At 42.5% G+C, this 19,841-nt stretch overlaps 1 non-coding gene across 1 annotated transcript; it reads right to left on the reverse strand.

Moving 5' to 3' along the window:
* Window positions 1–12,680: 12,680 nt before the first annotated feature.
* Window positions 12,681–12,784, reverse strand: LOC112208521 (small nucleolar RNA U13). Its single transcript, XR_002942997.1, has one exon. It is a non-coding gene; the product is annotated as a small nucleolar RNA U13 (small nucleolar RNA).
* Between the last annotated feature and the right edge of the window lie 7,057 nt (window positions 12,785–19,841).

Consider the following 19,841-nt stretch of genomic DNA (forward strand, 5'->3'; position numbering starts at 1 on the left):
ATTTTTGTATTTTTAGCAGAGACGAGGTTTCACCATGTTGCCCAGGCTGGTCTGGAACTTCTGACCTCAAGTGATCTGCCCACCTCGGCCTCCCAAAGTGCTGAAATTACAGGTGTGTGCCACCACACCCGGCCTGCTGCCCTTATAATGAATACGCAATTTTACTTAAACCGTTTCACACATGTGAAACCAACTCTGTAGGACAATTGCTTATAAGCGGAATTTTTGATCAAAAAGTATGTACGTTTCTGCTTTTGAAGGGTATTGACAAATTATCCTTCAGGGAAATTGCATCAATGTGCACTCTGTTAGCAATGGAGCACAGAGTTTCTACATAGTCTATGTATACTTAGTAACTATTGTAACATAGTTTCAGACTAATTAATAATAAATATTCAATGATTAATATCAGGAAATTAGCATTAATGGTTTCTCAATCTTTATTTTCACATGAACATTTTTGAAGAGTGTTGGCCAGTTACGTCAAAGAATAGCCTTCAATTTGGGCCTGTTTTTTTCTGTAAAACAAAGAACGGGGGGGGGGCAGCATAAAAAACCAAAACAAAGAAACAAAAAAACAACAAACAGCCAACTGCAGGTGGGAGGCGGTGGCTCATGCCTGTAATCCCAGCACTTTGGGAGGCCGAGGCGGCCGGATCACCTGAGGTTGGGAGGTTGAGACCAGCCTGACCAACATGGAGAAACCCTGTCTCTACTAAAATGCAAAATTAGCTGGGCGTGGCGGCACATGCCTGTAATCCTAACTACTCGGGAGGCCGAGGCAGGAGAATCACTTGAACCTGGGAGGCAGAGGTTGCAGTGAGCCGAGACTGTACCACTGCACTCCAGCCTTGGCAACAGAGTGAAATCCGTCTCAAAAAAAAAAAAAAAAAAAAAAGAGAGAGAGAGAGAGAAAGAAAGAGAGAGTGAACAAGGACAAACAACTGTGCATGTGTATTTCCAGACCATTTTCAATTGGAATAAAAAATCCGACCTTTTCTGAATCCAAAGCCCTTCTTGACAATGAATATTCACTGTCGCCCTCCATATGCAAATAGCAAAGTTATATGATTATATGTATACTATAAAACAAAATTACCCTTCAAATTTTTTATTATTTTATTTATTTATTTATTTATTTATAGAGACAGGGCTTCACTATGTTGCCCAGGTTGGTCTCCAACTTCTGGGCTCAAGCAAGCCTCCCACCTCAGCCTCCCAAAATGCTAGAATTACACGTGTGAGCCACCACACCTGGCCTTGATGTTTTGATATATGTATCAAAACATATTGATACATATATCAATATGTGATTGTAAAATGATCACCACAAAATTAATGGACATATCCATCACCTCACATAGTTACCATTTTCATGGCTCACTCTGCAGCCTCAACTTCCTGCACTCGGGTGATCCTCCCACCTCAGCCTCCCGAGTAACTGGAACCACACATGCGTGTCTCCCATCCTGGCTAATTTTGTAATTTTTGTAGAGATGGGTTTTCGCCATGTTGCCCAGGCTGGTCTCCAACTCCTAGGCTCCAGAGATCTGCCCTCCTCAGCCTCTCAAAGTACTGGGATTACAGGTGTGATCCACTGTGCCCAGCTTCTTTTTTATTCTTGTTTTTACTTTGCATTCTCTTTCCTTTTGGATATTTCTTCTTTCTTTTCTTTTCTTCTTTTTTTTTTGAGATGGAGTCTCGCTCTGTCGCCCACGCTGGAGTGCAGTGGCATGATCTCGGCTTACTGCAACCTCCGTCTCACAGGTTCAAGCGATTCTCCGGCCTCAGCCTCCTAAGTAGCTGGGATTACAGGCACGGGCCAACATGCCCAGCTAATCTTTTTGTATTTTTAGTAGAGAAGAGGTTTCACCATTTTGGCCTGGCTGGTCTCAAACTCCTGAGGTCGTGATCTGCCCACCTCAGCCTCCCGAAGTGCTGGGATTACAGGCTTGAGCCGCTGCGCCCGGACTCTTCTTTCTTTTCTAACTTCTTGAATTGTATATTAAATGCTTAATTGACTTATCCTTAATATTTCTTTTTGGTGTAAACACATTTTAAGGCTCTATCACTCAAGATGAAACTTTAGCTGAGGGTGGCATAAAAGCAGATTTCCTGGGTCTGGATCCCAGCTCTTCACTTACTAGCTACAAGACCTTGGGCAAGTTATTTCATTGCTCTGTGCCTTGGTTTTTCCTTCTTGTTCAAATCACTTATTCTTTGTCCTTATTATGTTTTAAATACTTCATCCATCATTATCTGATGTGCATGTGTCAATTCTCCCAGTTTGAGAATTAACATATTCCAGGACATTTTTTCTTTTTTTAGTGCATACAAGTACATGATGATTCTATCCTCTTGGTGAACTGTTCCTTATCAGGGTGTTGTATCCTTCTTTATTTTCTTTATTTTTATTTTTTAAGACGGAGTCTCGCTCTGTTGCCCAGGCTGGAGCGCAGTGGCGCAATCTTGGCTCATTGCAACCTCCGCCTCCTGGGTTCAAACAATTCTCCTGCCTCAGCCTCCCAAGTAGCTGGGATTATAGGCACGGCTAATTTTTCGTATTTTTAGTAGAGACAGGGTTTCACCATATTAGTCAGGATGATCTCGATCTCTTGACCTTGTGATCTGCCCACCTCGGCCTCCCAAAATGCTGGGATTACAGGTGTGAGCCACCACACACGGCCTCCTCTTTATTCTTAATAATGCTTTTTTGTCTTAAATTGTATTTTTGCAAGTATTAGCATTTTTATACCAGGTTTCTCTTGTTCGGAATAGGTGTTGACAGGTTTACATTTTTTCATATCTTCATTTTCAAAGACACCCAGCTAGCGTGTGGCAAAGCCAGTTTTATTCCCGCATCCCCTAACCCCCAGTCTATTATTCTTTTTTTCCTGTCTCAGTGCCTCAGGTCCACCTTCTTTCATGATTCAACGTAAGTTGCTCTTCACTTTGAGGCTCCCCCAGCAACTCAGTCTATCATGATTGCTTCCTCTTCTGAGTGCTCAATGTCCACAGTACCCATTCGGTCCTTAAAATCTTAAAAGTATGCTACCTTGGTTTTGTGTTGATATCTATCCTGGAAGTTCCTTGAAAGCTACAATATGAATTATATCTCTTCTGCAGACTGCTCCAAAATTACTTTACTAAGGGGGGCTGGTGGTACAATCTGATTGGGAAGGGAGTGCCTAGGGGACTTGTCTGGAAGCTGCATTTGCATAGCAGACACTTCATTTTATTTGCAGTGATTGAGGGTGGGTGTTACAGAGTTTAGGAAGAGGTAAGCTCATGCCCCTGTATACCACTCTTTCAGCTGCCACCGACCTCTACCGGCTTGCCTACGATAGTGGTTTCCAACAAATTTAGCTGCCCTTCAAAATCACCAAGGGAGTAAGATTTTTTTAAGGACTTATTTTCAGATCTCCCTCCAGAGCCACTGAGTCAGAATCTCTTGAGTGGAGCTTGGGAACCTAGTGTTTAAGGAGCTCTGTTGAAATTCAAGACATCTAAGCACCTGGTCCGTAGGCAATAACTGCTTGTAAATACAGGATGGGTACCAAGTCGGGAAGCAGAAAAGCTTTAATTGACATTCTATAATAATATATAAGAAAGTGATATCTGTTTCCAAACTCCCATTGCTACAAATGGTTTAGTGTAAAATAAGCTCTATTCAATCCCATTTAGTAAGCATTTCTATATGAAAGAGGCATATAATAATAACAAAAGTAATATCTGACGTCCGCTGAGCACCTAATACACACCAGCACTTTGTCGAATGTTGTATGTACACTGTCTCATTTATTATTCACCAGGCTTCTCTGTGTGCTCTATAATCAGGGTCAACTTATCCATCAGGCTCACTAGGCACTATGTCAAGGGTCCATGATACTATTAGGGGCTCATGAAAATGTTTTTGTTTATTTTAGCATCAGAAAGGAAAAAAAAAGAACAGAATCCCTGTTGAATTATATTAGCCTTTTTACCAACACAGTCACAAAATATAGTTGGTAATCATTTTCATGGAGAAAGGGGCCTATGAAGGCAAAAGTGCCTTGGGCCTCTGAAAGTCATAACGCAAGCTTCACCATAATCATTCCCATTTAACAGCTGAGGAAGCTGAAGATCAATGAAGATGAAAATTTAAACTTGCCCAAAAGCCACATCTCTAGGAAACGGCAGAAGTGATCTTTGGACACAGGTCTGTGGGACTCTACTGATGACCCTTTCAACCACCACACTATATACTGCACAGCATTATTTAGCAAAGAAGCTCATACTAAGTTGAGAAAACAGGTTTGTTGTACATTAACCAGTTAGAAAATCCTTCAAGAAAAGAATATAAATTAATGTCTAAATTCAGGGACAGACCCAGATTGCGTGGGGCCTGAGGCTTTTACAATTTAAATGATCTTCTTAAGACAATACAAAATTATAAATAAAAATTAGGTATACCGTCTTGGAGGGGACTGTCCAAGTTAAGGGGCCCTCAAGGGTAAGCCTCCTTAGCAACATGGCCCATCCGCCCTTGCCTAAATGTCTTTGGCTCTAAAGAAAGCCAGGGTAGGAATCGGTGCAAACCAGGGCATATCAGCAAAGGACTCAAGGAGGAAGTGGGACTTTGCAGTATGGCTGTGAGTTGGGCACCCTGAGTGCAAACCCTGGGGGCCAAGTGTGAGCATAACATGTTTAGAGGAAAGCAGAGAACTCACCCAACTGAACCTACTGTGTCCGGGGTAGGGAGAGGATCCAGGGTTCCCTGAGGAAAGTGAGGCCTGTTTTGTTTAATTCATTAATTTTTTTATTTTTAAGACAGGGTCTCACTCTTTCACCTGGCTAGGTGCAGTGGGGCAATCATGGCTCACTGCAGCCTTGACCTCCCAGGCTCAAACAATCCTCCCACCTCAGCCTACTAAGTAGTTGGGAACTACAAATGGCTAGTTTTGTTTTTTGTTTTCAATTTATTTTTTGGTAGAGATGGAGCGGGGAGGAATTCTCCCTGTGTTGCCCAGGCTGGCCTTGAACTCCTGGACTCAAGCAGTCCTCCAGCCTTGGCCTCCCAAAGTGCTGGAATTACAGGTGTGAGCACTGTGCCTGTTTTAAATACCAGGATGGAGGCCAGTGGGAATCCTTATACGTATTCCTGGGTCTTATGTCATTACCTAATAGTAGGGCAAGACCCTTCGGAGGGTCAGGAAGAGTCAAAGAGGTCTAGTTGGAGGGATTAATCTGAGTGTGTTTTAATAAGCACCTGAAATTATGGTTGGCTGGGAGGAGGGAAGAGAAAAAAAATGAGTAAGCGTCAAAAAGGCTCAATCAAGTAGATAGTGAGGACTACAGGGGAAGAAGAGTCAGCGATCATTTACACATTTCGAGCATGGATCACTGAAGGAACGGTGTGAGATTGCCAGAAATGTAGAGACTGGTTACATTTGGTTCTAGAGAAGTTAAATCCAACAAAATAATCACAACAGAGAGGCATCCTGAACTAACTTGACCAGACCCGCTGGCCTTAGCGTTTGCTGTTGTTTTCCAGTTGCCAATGCCCCATCTGACTGACACTTGTTTTTCTCAGTTGTGTTAACAGCATTAAGACGTTACAGTCAAGGTCGGCCTCCTCTTCTTTCTGGCTAGGAAGCTGTGGTGTTATTTTATACACACACACACACACACACACACACACACACACACACATTTCCGTCCACAGTTCCTGGACCATATCTCCCAGAGCCCTCGTTACAACCTTTCGTTATAACGTTGGGTGTGTTAGGCCTCAGGAGCAGATTCAGAAAACAGAATCTCTCTGACCTTTTCCTGCCCTTCTTTCACCTTCCGGAAGGCAGGAGTCTAGTGTTACCCCACCTTTCTGACTACGGGTCTTAAGATCCTCTCCAGAGATGCTCCTGCCCTATAAGCCGGGGGAAGAAATGCTGATATCATGAATCTTCCACAAAAACCCAAGAGGAATGGATTCAGGGAGCTTCCAGATAGCTGAACACACGGAGGTTCCTGGACGGTGACCGCCAAGGGAGGGGATGGGAGTTCCGCGCCTCTTCCCCCATACCTCACCCTACGCATCTCTCCGTCTCTATCCTTTGTAATGCCCTTTATAACCAACCAGTAAACGTAAGTGTTTTCCTGAGTTCTGTGAGCTGCTCTAGCAAATTAACCGAACACAAAGAGAAGGTGTAGGAACCCCAGCTTGAAGCTGGGTGGTCGGAAGTCCCAGAGGCCCACATCTGCAATGGGTGTCTGTGGAATGGGCAGTTCTGGGGACTAAGCCCCAAGCCGATAGAATCTGATGCTATCTCCAGGTAGATAGTGTCGGAACTGAATTGCAGGACATCCAGCTGGTGTCTGCTGCTGTGTGAGTGGGGAAATTCCCCACATATTTAGGCAAAGAAGTCTTCTTCTGTGTTGTTGATTGCTGCTGTGGTGGTGTGAGGGCCAAGAGAAAACTGGGTTTGAGAGTATTTTTCGAAACAGAAGCACTTTGCCTTTAACGTGGCTTTTGTTAAACACCATCATTAGAAGATTAGTTATAATTCAACTCCCAGAGTTACAACCCTCTCCACTGCCTTTCCAGGTGAGCGGCCAGAGGACTAGTCGCAACGAAAATAGAAAGAGGAGAAGGGATTCAAGAGGGCATTACAGAGGTATAAAAATCAGAGGCCGGGAGCAGTGGCTCACGCCTGTAATCTCAGCACTTTGGGAGGCCGTGGTGGGCAGATCACCTGAGGTCAGGAGTTCGAGACCAGCCTGGCTAACATGGTGAAACCCTGTCTCTACTAAAAATACCAAAAATTAGCCGGGTGTAGTGGCGGGTGCCTGTAATCCCAGCTCCTCAGGAGGCTGAGACAGGAGAATCGCTTGAACCTGGGAGGCAGAGGTTGCAGTAAGCCGGGATCGTGCCACTGCACTCCAGCCTGGGTGACAAGAGCGAAACTCCACCTCAAAAAAAATATGTATATATAAATAAATAAAAAATCAAGGAATTATACAGAAATGGTGAAAGAAAGGAAAAAGGTTAGCTTGGTGAACAAAGTGCAAAGAAGTCAGCAAAATGAGGACGAGGCTCAAAACCAGAACTTGCTTTTTGGGATATAAATTTCTCTGTAAGGAATCCTCTCCTCGCGCCCCCCACAGGAAGTGGGGAACATCTTTCCTTTACCCCCTGTGACTCCCCAGGTTGCAGTCAGTGCTTCCCATTGCAGAGCCTACCAGGTTACCAGAGACCAAGGGAGCTGGGAAATGCTAGTTCCTTTTTATAGAGGAAGAGTAAAGAAGAGTTAACACACAGAGGGCTTAACTATCCTTTTGCTCCTGATTTGTAACTTTATTATATTGTGATCAGGGAATATGGTCTATATAATAATGACTGTGTTGTTTGTTGACTCACTTTGAGACATAAGACATAGTCAATTTTTGTAAACTTTTTTTTTTTTTCAGATGGAGTCTTGCTTTGTCACCCAGGCTGGAATGCAGTGGTGCGATCTCGGCTCACTGCAATCTCCGCCTCCTGGGTTAAGCTATTCTCCTGTCTCAGCCTCCCGAGTAGCTGGGACTACAGGCATGTGCCACCATTCCTGGCTAATTTTTGTATTTTTAGTAGAGATGGGGTTTCACCATGTTGGCCAGGCTGGTCTCAAACTCCTGACCTCAAGTGATCCGCCTGCCTCGGCCTCCCAAAGTGCTGGGATTACAGGTGTGAGCCACCACATCCAGCCAATTTTTGTAAATGTTCTAAGTGTTGTTGTGTATTCTTTATTTGTGTGTGTGTGTGTGTGTGTAGTGTTCCACATATTTCCGTAAGATTTGGATCATTAATTGTGTTATTTGCACAATAAAAATAAATGTTTTTGAGTCATATGACTATTTTGTCTGCATGAAGTCAGTTTTTGAAAGAGGTTTTTACCAGCCAGCTACAGTGGCTCATGCCTGTAATCCCAGAACTTTGGGAGGCTGAGGCAGGTGGATCACCTGAGGTCAGGAGTTCGAGAACAGCCTGACCAACATGGAGAAACCCCGTCTCTACTAAAAATACAAAATTAGCCAGGCATGGTGGCACATGCCTGTAATCCCAGCTACTCAGGAAGCTGAGGCAGGGAAATCGCTTGAACCTGGGAGGCCGAGGTTGTGGTGAGCCCAGAGAGTGCCATTACAAGCCATTACACTCCAGCCTGGGCGAAAAGAGTGAAACTCCGTCTCAAAAAAAAAAAAAAAAAAGAGGTTTTTACAAATCTCTCATTATGATTATGGATTTATCAAATTCATATGTCATTTATATGGAGAATAGTCTATAAAGGAACATTAATGGAAATAGTTGGAAGACTGGTGCAGTGGTCTGGGTGAGACATGGTGGTAGTTTGGCCTAAGATGGTAAGAATGTGGAGAGAACGGGAGAGAAAGCAATTAATCCTGATTCTTAGGTTTCTGTTGTGGACAAATGACTGCATGGTTGGTGGTACCAATTACCAAATGGCATGCCACTGAGCAATGTTTTTCCTTGAGCACATTACATAAACTCTCTGGATTCTATTTTCTTATTTATTAAAATGGATATAACAATAGATTGTATTTCATAGTGTTATTGGGATGGTGAGAAGAGTTAATATATGTAAAGTGCTTAGCACAATGTCTAAGTCATTGTTCAATGTGTGCTTTTGTTATTACCAATTAGGATATAGTTAAAGGAGGGAAACTTTGGGTTTGAAGTGGGAAATGAAGTTTTTCTGCGGAGGCTATGACATGTGAGTTGTTTTATAAATTATCTTTCAGTAAAGAGGGTCTGAGTCATCTTCGCAAATGCTGCCAGGGCTGAAAGAGAATGGAAGTGAGAGAAGACCACTGGAAGGTCAAAGGCAACTTTCAAGAAGTAGCAGAATGCAGAAAAGATTTTCTTAAGGTTGGGAAGGTAAATTATGGTTTCAGGCCGAGAATGGGGAGACGTTTCACAAAGAGATGAAATAGCTGACTCTACTTACTTTCCTTTTTTTTTTTTTTTCAGTGTCCCAGTGTGATTGATTCTGGGTACGATAGCCAGCCGTCCGCAAAACGCTGCAGGAGAGCACAACCCTGGGAAAAAATGACAGCCATTAACAGAGTAACAGGAACTTGCAGAACAACAGTAACTTACCTCGAGTGTGATTTATCATATGATTTTAGTAAACAGATTACGCTAGCGACAGTTGTTAAGAAGTCTGTTTTAAATTTTTGGTGCAAAAGGAAAAAGTGATTAACTTGACAAAGATTCATAAGCACATATGTTTCCAGCTCTGAGCTGTGGGGCAGAATGAAAACTGAAGTTGTGGATTCTATAGTATTCACTGCCTTGGCAGATTTCGATGTGAGATTATGCATGACTACACCCCTCCCACAAGTTTCCACAGGCTTAGGAATTTTCTTATTAAGGCTGTTATGCAACCTGCATTTTAGCAAGGGCATACAAACGCACGGAAAGAATATTCCCATACAGAAATCTTTTTTTTAACTTTTGTTTTTGTTTTTGAGACAGTCTCGCTCTGTCGCCCAGGCTGGAGTACAGTGGTGTGATCTCGGCTCACTGCCACCTCTGCCCCCAGGTTCAAGCTATTCTCATGCCTCAGCCTCCTGAGTAGCTGGGATTACAGGCATGTGCCACCACACCAGGCTAATTTTTGTATTTGTAGTAGAGACGGAGTTTCACCATGTTGGCTAGGCTGGTCTTGAAATCCTGACCTCAGCTGATCCACCCACCTTGGCCTCCCAAAGTGCTAGGATTACAGGCATGATCCACCGCGCCCGTCCCCCATATACAAATCTTGACTTATCTGTATGCCCCTTCACTGGGTTAATGCTGAGTTGCTTTTTCTTTTCTGTATTTTTAAGGAGAAAGACATTGCTTTAAGCCTACTGTAATTGAAGCCATCTTTCATTAACCAGTTTTAGATCTATCACAAATAAATTATAAGCTAGATTCAGTTATGAAGCCATTAACACACTTCCCGTAAATAGAAAATGAAAAGCAAGCTTTGCGTAAAGGTAGGAGACTAACATACAATTCTATTTTGTTGACTTCTGGAAATCCCAGTAAAACTACCAGTAAATAGATATTTTAAGGCTTAAACCCAATAGATGGAGAGAGCTGAAGAAGGGAAAATTTTGGAAGCTGGAAAACAGATGAATACATAGTGATAAAATGAGCAGATTTGAGAAATTTAAATCCCACCAGGCAGAAGAGAAAACTAAAAACTAATCTGATTTATAGCATATCTGAAGACTTGGAAACTAATGGCAGCAGGTCCCTGAAGAAGTGAGGGTAAAAGGGATGTGGACTAAATAAGGAGGATTGTTTGGAAGTATTCTTTAGGAGGAATTTGATTGGATCCCTAGCCTTCTCCCCAGATCTGTGTAGCATCCCAGAGACTGCACCTTCCTTAACTGGCAAAAGGGTGAAGTTTATTTCCAGAATGGGGTAAAATAGATGGTTCTACACTGGAAGAACACCAGTGCAGTTGAGTGTGAGAGAATTGTACTGAAAATAGTGGATTAAGTGAATTCATGCATATTAGCTTCTGGGATACCCAATACATATCCATCTTTTCCTTCTCTGGGCCAAGAACACTGAAAGTTAGACCTTCACCCTCCAGGCAGGACATGGAGTCTTCTCTGGGAAATATGCTTGGTCCATGATGAAAGACCTGACCTTGGAAGGATATTGACATCGGAAGTTCCCTCAGTAGACCCAACCCACCGTGATGCTCTTACAGTGAAACCCACATCAGACCAGCCCAGCTCTCATATTCTCAGGGCTTCCAGCCAGTGTTTCAGTATCTCATTCTTAAATATTATCAGATACAAAGATGATAAGATATGTGAGGAAAGCCTTTAACTTGGAAGATAGAAAATGAATAAAGAAAAAAAGTAATGTCAAGGAAATGAAGATAAAATAAAAGTCAAACATCTCACAAACAGAAGCTACTATAACCACAAGACAAGACAAGAATTCTACGCAAAAATAAACAAGCGAATAAATAAATGGAACAAAACACATACAGAAGATCTTGAAAATTAAATACATAGCTGAAAGGAATATTTTATTTTCTTTCTTTGTTTCTTTTTTTGAGACAGGATCCTTCTTAGTCACCCAGGCTGGAGTGCAATGGCATGATCATAGCCCACTGCAGCCTGGACCTCCTGGGTTTAAGCAATCCTCCCACCTAAGCTCCCTGAGTAGCTGGGACTACAAGTGCATGCCACTATTGACCATCATAGCTCTCACTAGAGCAAGGAGTAAATTCAGCTTTGTCCTTTTATTTCAGATATTAAGTGGCGGTCTCATCATCTTTTGGCATAGACTTTTAACTTGTGAACAGGAGGACTGGCTACAAAGCAACGGAGAAAGGTTTTCAAAATGTTAAGAGAAAATAATTAACGATCTAAAATTCTACTTCCAACCAAACTAGCACTTAAACACAAGAATCGAAAAAAATTAAAAAAAAAAAAAAGACATTTTCAGACATGCAAGATTTCATACAATTAATTTACTGCTCATGTACTCTTCCTTGGGAAGTCACTGAAGGAAATCAAGCAAGAGGAAAATGTGGATTACTAGAAACATGAGATCCAATACAGGAAAAAAAGCAGAGGACAGCCCCAGGATGATGGTAAAGAGAGATCCCAGCACGGTATCTGATTCATGCTGCAGCTTGTATCAATTACCTTGTGCTGCATAACAAACCAACTCAAATCCCAGTGGCTTAAAACAACCATCTATTTAGTTCACAATTTTGCTAGGCGGTTCTTCTGGCTGATCTTAGCTAGGCTCACTCATGCATCCGTGGTCAGTTGGCAGTTTAGCTGGGGCTGACTGGTTCCAGATGACCTCACTCAAATGCCTGACACGTGTCTTCGTGTTGGCTGCAGTGATGAGATGACTGGACTATGTTTCTCTCCTCATCAAGAAGGTGAGCCTAGTTCATCACATGACAGCGGGGGTCCAAGAGCCCAAACCACAAGGACTCTTCAAGCCTCTACTGTGTCATATTTCGTTGGTCAAAGCAAGTCACATGGTCAAGGTCAGAGCCAAAGTGGAAAGTATACTCAGAGTTACAGAGCAAAGGAACACAGACACAAGAAAGGGAATCATTGCTATTGTTGCTCTTGCTGGCCTCATTTTTTTTTTTTTTAAGTAAGGATAAGGTTTTGTTTTGTTGCCCAAGCTGGTCTCAAACTCCTGGGCTCAAGTGATTCACCCACCACGATCTCCCAACATGTTGGGATTACAGATGTGCCCCACCGTATTTCATGTTTATTGTTTTTTTCATTATTTCATATTTAGTTTTTTATTAGTTGTCTCCCCTAACAGAATGTAAAGTCCCATGTGGGCAGCCATATTTGCCCCCAGGTGCTGAAAAACGTTTCTTTAGAATAAATTAATGAAAACAAAAAATACACACAGAAAGGAAAAAAAAAACACAACTCTTTATAGTGGCTGCTTTGAGAGAGGAATTGAGAATTTGAGTGTCAGGAGTGGAAGAGCAGGAGAAATGGACTGACTTTTACTTCTTTAGGTCCCCCTGTCTCCAATCCCTACAGCTCCCCGGGTCCAAGTGGTGGTCTCCACGGCGCTGCACACCCACAGAGATTCATGAGAGTGTCGAAGGGAAATGTGAGAACATCTATTTATCTGCTATTTACTTTCATGTCAGATGGGCAAAATGTTGACATCATGACAAGGTTTGAGGATGGCACATCCCACACTTGAATGTGAACACCTAATCATCATGCTTATGAACTACAAAAGCATCAACATATTTATGTTTGCTTTCTTCCTAAGAGAAAAAAGGCATTATTTATATTTAATTTACAGATTTTTAGTACTTGCTTATAATTTATAAATTATATTCTAGATTGCATGCTCAGTGATTTTGCTGACAAGAGTATGGAATCAAAGACATTTGGTCTGAAGAAGTTTAGTTACAGACTAATAGCCCATAGGTCTTGTAAATGATGAACGTGTTTGACTTGTCTTGTACTGTTTTAAAATGATTTGAATAAAATCCAGAGATTTCACATAAAATTCCAGATTTCTGGCTGTTTTTTTTGTTTGTTTTTTTGTTTGTTTGTTTTTGAGACGGAGTCTCGCTCTGTCGCCCAGGCTGGAGTGCAGTGGCATGATCTCGGCTCACTGCAAGCTCTGTCTCCCGGGTTCACGCCATTCTCCTGCCTCAGCCTCCCGAGTAGCTGGGACTATAGGTGTCCGCCACTACACCCGGCTAATTTTTTGTATTTTTAGTAAAGATGGGGTTTGACCGTGTTAACCAGGATGTTCTCGATCTCCTGACCTTGTGATCCGCCTGCCTCTGCCTCCCAGAGTGCTGGGATTACAGGCGTTAGCCACTTCTCGCTTTTTGAGACACTAGAGGAGCTGGCATTACTGGACCTGTGATGTGCTGGAGCTGGTGAGCATGTGAACGTTCAGAGGTGTGTGGGTGTGTGTGTGTGTGTGTGTGTACGTGTACTCTTGTGCACCAAGGTCTTCCTAATGGCTTCCTGTGGGTTCTCCTATTCAGTTCACTTCACTCATTTATCAGCCTGGCCTTGCAGACATTTTAGTTTCTGGCCCTTTTCTGACAGTTTCTCAACATCAGCCAAATCATTGTGCCTGCTAGCAGGGAAAGTGATGAGATTTGCTAATAATGTAATTTTTTTTTCAAAAAAAAAATGATTGATTTCAGAGCTACTGCTACCCTAACACTACACTTACTCACTTTCAATCCTGGTGAGTAAGAATAATAGGGCATGTGTTGACACACCAGAAACCAGGCTTAAAAGGGGAGTGTGTCCTTGTGAATCACCATTACTCAGGTGCGTTCTGGCTGAAAGCAGGCTGACAACCACTGATCTGCAGTCCACAGTTTTGTACCTTGATATTCTAATTATGTGTAGTCCTCCTTTGTTACATATGTAACTATAGCTTCACAGGAACTTCTTGCAGGTACTGCTTTATCACATATATCACCATGGTTTGCATAGTGAAATATAGAGAGATGGTAAAGGAATACACACACAGATGTATGTACATAGAGTAAAAGCAGGAAGAGAATGTCTCATTTTTGTTTTGTGGTCTGTCTTTAATATCATTTTCTCATTCAATCCTCATAATAGTCATATATGGGTAGTTTTTTTCTTTTTATATTAATTTTAGAGATGAGAAAATGATGCTTAGAAAAGTGAAATAAGGGCGGGCATGGTGGCTCACGCCTGTAATCCCAGCACTTTGGGAGGCTGAGGTGGGCGGATCACAAGGTCAGGAGTCTGAGACCAGCCTGGCCAATATAGTGAAACCCCGTTTCTACTGAAAAATACAAAAATTAGCTGGGCGTGGTGGCGCGCTCCTGTAGTCCCAGCTACTCAGGAGACTGAGGCAGGAGAATCACTTGAACCCAGGAGGCGGAGGTTGCAGTGAGCCGAGATCGCGCCACTGTACTCCAGCCTGGGAGACAGAGTGAGACTCCATCTCAAAAAAAAAAAAAAAAAGAAAAAGAAAAGAAAAAAAAGAAAAGTGAAATTAGTATTCCAAAGCCCCATAACTACTAAATGGCAAATCCAAGATTCAAACCCAGGTTGAATTCCAAAGGCAATGGTCTTTACTAAGTAGTATCCCCTACATTCCAAAAAACAAAAAACAAAACATCCCTTAACAAGATATTGAAATTTATCCAATAATATATTTCCAACAAATGATTTGTCACTGAAAATAAACTATAAAATCAATATATTCTGCTACAGCCAATGGAGAAGTTAAAGATGTCTTCAGCCACATTAATAGAGGGAAAACTACAAAGGGTGCCCCAGAGCAGAATTCAGTGCAGGTTTAAGTACACGGCCAAAAAAAGCTAAAACCTTAACATTTAAAAATTTTTATCAGAGGTTAGAGATAACCTTGAAAAATAATAGACCATTTACTTGTTTCAAAAATGACAGATTGGTTCTTGGCCGCAACTTCTATTTACCAGAGAAAAAAAGTAGAGACTAAAAGAATTTTTTTAAATACAAGCTCAAAACTCCAGTTTCCTTCATTCAGCAGGAGGCTTTCCAATATGACCAAGTAGCACTGTTGGACAAAAGAGACATAAACAGTTTAAAGCCTCAGGCTCCCTCACAAGAAGTTTATCATTCACTAGAGGAGCGGAGGAGTCTACCTCTGGGTGCAAGAAAGTACTAAGTCAAGTGAGGCCCCATTCCAAAGGGTCCCGACAGCCAGGCAGAGAATTTTGGACTGACAGCTGTCAAAAAGGGAGTCTGGGGCAGCAAAGCGTTAAGAGGCCGCTCTGTGCCCAGGCTGCATTAAACTCGGCGTGTGTACTACTGAGAAAAAGAGATGTGGTAACCAGAGGCTTTCACAATGAGATGAGATAAGGTAAGAGGCTAAAATAAGTTAATCGAAATGGTTCTGAACATGATAAGATGTAGGGTTTAGATGACAGAGGGTGAGGCAGCTGCTGAAAAAGAAGAGATGTACATATTTCTCCAGCAGAAACAGGTTATGCAGTCCAGGGCAGCTTGTACAATGGAAGGAAAATATGTTAATTAGATGGAAAGTGGACTGTCTACTATGGGTGTGTGTGTGTTGGGGAGCAGAATTATAAGTGAAAAATCGAAGATGAACTCCTAAGCAGAGCTTTCATGGGGTGATATAAGGGAGGTTTTGGGTTTTTTTTTTTTTTTTTTTTTTTTTGAGATGGTATCTCGCTCTGTCTGTCGCCCAGGCTGGAGTGCAGTGGCACGATCTCGGCTCACTGCAAGCTCCGCCTCCCAGGTTCATGCCATTCTCCTGCCTCAGCCTCCCGAGTAGCTAGGACTACAGGCTCCCGCCACCACGCCTGGCTAATTTTTTGTATTTTTAGCAGAGATGGGGTTTCACCATGTTAGCCAGGATGGTCTCGATCTCCTGACCTCGTGATCCACCCGCCTCGGCCTCCCAAAGTGCTAGGGAGCCGAGGCATGAGACACTGTGCCCGGCCGGGAGGTTTTTTAGCTTACTTTTACAATTTTTCTATTTTTTTCTAATTGAATAACTAATACATGAATATATTTTCCTTGAAAAAGTTTCAAAATTTATAGGTCAAAATGAAGTCCCCTTTGACCATCTCTCAACTCTACCCTGCCAAATCCCAACACCCTCCCCAGTGTATCTTTTTTGGAAATCTGGAGTACAAGCATATGTAGTATTTCAGCATGATGAACAAAATTAAAAAAAAAAAAAAAAAAAACAGGAAAAGGAAAGCTTGCAGTAATCATAACACTAACACCCTTTTGTTCAGCAGGGGCTGTGTTAGACGGTTACAGATAAGCTATTAGCTCATTCAGCAAATGTGCTGTGAGCAACTACAAAGTACCAGGAGCTGGGAATACAACAATGACCTCGAGGAGAGCATAACCACTTCCAAGGTTGGCATCATTTCCCACAATATACTGATAAGGAAAGTGAGACTCAGAAAAATTACACAACTCACCCAAGGTTACTGCAAGTTGAGCGGTAGTGCTGGGATTCAAATTCTGGCCCTCCTTCTACAACTGTCTTCAAAGCCTGGCTCTCCTTCTACAACTATCTGATGGTTTTTAAACCATTTGTTACAAAAGCGGAAGTCTTTTTAAATTTTTTAATGAAAATATAATAAAATTACTATATTGTAGTTCAATATAGAGGAAACAAACGTAAAAGTGGATGTGCTCTGGATCATTTGAAGTGGCCTATGCAGAAAGATGATTTTGTTTTTATCAAGAGGACGGGAAGAGATCGCTTATATGAAATACCCCAAAGGCCCAAGTCTTCTATTGCCAAACAGCTTTAGGTGTAACTACCAGGCATCCTTGGTAGAGATCATCAGGGCCAATGAATTACACACTGGGCAATACCTGGGAATTACAGATTCCTATCTTCCTCCCACTACTTGTGACCCTCCATTGCTAATTTTGAATTCAATGGGATTCAGAGATCCATTGTAAAAGGGTAGTTAAAAGCTACCCTTTGGTGACTCTGATGATCAACCAGGTTTGAGAAGTAATTCTAGTACAACTTGTTGTTTTGCTTAATTCATCTCCTTTAGGGATCCTGCTTTGCCACCCCATCCTCCACCCTCTCTTTCCATCTAGAAACAACTGACGAGACTTGTGCCGTAGGGACACTGTGTGGCATGCCCAGCACTTGTGGATTACCATCCTGGAATGCCTTGGTTTCCTTCCTTCTGCTCTGAGTTTTTATTTCTACTCACCCTTCAGTTATGAACCACATAATCCTTTCTAGAATGATACAGGTCTGGTTATTCCTGGCCCTAGTCTAATCATTGCTTCCTAATTACTGCTTTAACTTCACATTTATCGTTGGTGAAGTTTTAAATTCCCTCCCATGTAATACCGAGGATATTTCATGTGGCATCTACACTTTTTTCCTGATGGTGTGTCCTAGTAGGACTCCATGTGCCTCTGCTGCATGAATCTTCCCAGATCAATCCCAGCTTCTGTACTCAGGACACTACTGTTTATTGCAGCAATCATTTTTATAATATCCCCCAATGAGCAGTTATTCAATGTCTGCTTATTTCCAATAATAGAAAACTCTTTTTATTAAAGAGCCTGTTCTGCTGTTGAAGAATAAGAACTGCTTTAAAGAAAGATTCCACCAGATCTTGAGCGAAACCTAGCTTTTCTGTACTTTCTGCCCATTGGTTCTTCCCTCCTGAACAGTGGTTCTCAATGTGGTTCAGCCCCAGCAGCAACAGCTTCACCTGGGAACTTGTTACGGATACAGCCCCCGAGGGATCTGATGGACTCAAGTTTGAGACCCTCTGCATTAGAAAGCAAAGCTTCTTCTAGACCACTGGTCTGGATACTTTTAGCCTGGCCTGGAGTTTGGGATCACAATGAGGCTACATGTGTTGTTGGCTCAATCCCCAAAAGACACTTTAGTTTTCCAATGCAGTTTATCTCTTGGTCTAAGGGCATAATATTGATTGTAGCCTTTGGAGGGGGTAGAAACAAGTGAAGCTTTCAGTTTTGTGTTTCTGACCATGTTTAGGCTTTCCTGGGGACAAAATATTCTTTAGGCTTTTTGACACCATTGACCAGGCACACAAAGCAGTCAATATATTTCCAGCATAAACACAGAATACTAGTTTTTGATACACAGTGTGTCTTGTATATATTTAACAGATAGATGGTTTGGAATACCTGGGAGCTATGAGGGTCAGTTTTGGTCAACATCAGGGGTGGTTAATCAAAAGGACTTCATGAGGGCCGTGAGAATTATGGTGAAATTTGATAGATGGAAGTAATGCAATTAGGTTATTAATTAGTTATGCTGGAGTTAATCAAAAGAGAGATAATCCTAGGTGAGCCTAACTTTTAGAAGATAACGTTTGGCCAGGCACGGTGGCTCACACCTGTAATCCCAGCACTTTAGGAGGCCAGGGCAGGAGGATTGCTTGAGCCCAGGAGCTCAAGACCAGCATGGGCAAAATAGAGAGACTCCATCTCTACAAAAAAATATTTAAAAATTAGCAGGGTGTGGCAGTGTGTGCCTCTAGTCCCAGCTACTAAGAGGCTGAGGTGGGAGGATTTCTTGAGCCTGGTAGGTCAAGGCAGCAGTGAGCTGTGATTGTACTACTGCACTCCAGCCTGGACAACAGAGTGAGACTCTGTCTCAAAAAAATAAAAATAAAAAAAGAAGAAGGTAACTTTCTTGAAGGTGAAGACTCAGAGAGACTCTGCTGGCATACAAGAAATCAGACAGTCCTTGAGAAGAGGTATGGGGAGCTGCAGGAGCCACTTGGTAAGAAGCTGAGGGTGACCTCTCAGAGTCGAAAGCAGTCCCTGACTGAGAGTTAGCAAGTGTTAGCAATGACCTTGGTCACTGTCTTAGTCTGAATGTGCTGCTATGACAAAATACCTTAGTCTGGGCAATCTATAAACAACAGAAATTTATTTCTCACAGTTCTGGAGGTTGTGACAGCGAAGATCAAGGTGCCTGCTGACTCAGTGTCTGCTGAGAGCCCACTCTTCATAGATGGCCCCTTCTCTTTGCAAAAGGGCAAAAAGGGCAAACAAGCTCTCTGTGGACTCTTTTATAAGGGCACTAATTCCTCCCTCATGACCTACTCACATCCGAAAGGCCCCGCCTTTTAATAACACGACTTTGGGAGTTAGAGTTTCAACATACACATTTGGGAGGGGGGAACACATAAATTTAGACAATAGCAATCAATGTACTGCAAGGAAATGAACTGTGCCAACTACCCGCGAACCTGGAAGAGGGCCCTGAGCCTCAGATGAGGTCATGGCCCCAGCTTGCAACTCCTTGTCTGAGCTGGTGAGACCCAGAGCAGAGGGCCCAGGTAACCCACCCCTGCACTCCTGACCCACAGAAACTGTGAGAGAACACATTCGTTTTAAGCCACTATGTTTGTAATAATCTGTCATGCAGCAATAGAAAAGCAATGTACTACACTTCAGCAAATTGTTGCAGTCAAACAGAAAAGTTTCCAAAGTTAGTTACCACTGTGCCCCCAAAACAGTGAATATTGAATAAGCCTTGACAGTAGGTGGAGGTTTGGATGACCATGTTTGAGAAAGGAGGGTGATGAGGGGCAAGCGTCCTGTTGAGAAAGAGGAAGTTATGTGCTGCTTTGTGAGAGGGCATGGTTAGTGATGTGCATGTGGCTGCATGAGAAAGGCCTCAAGCCCTGTGTTCTTTTAGGACCATTTAGGAATATTGGAGAGATGTTTCAAGACCCAGTGGTAGGAGATTGAGGCACCAGTGGTGGAAGCAGTCTCGGGTGAAGTGAAAACTGACGACCTCTGCA

The sequence above is a fragment of the Pan troglodytes genome, chromosome 13, assembly GCF_028858775.2.
Source record: "Pan troglodytes isolate AG18354 chromosome 13, NHGRI_mPanTro3-v2.0_pri, whole genome shotgun sequence".
NCBI lineage: Eukaryota > Metazoa > Chordata > Mammalia > Primates > Hominidae > Pan > Pan troglodytes.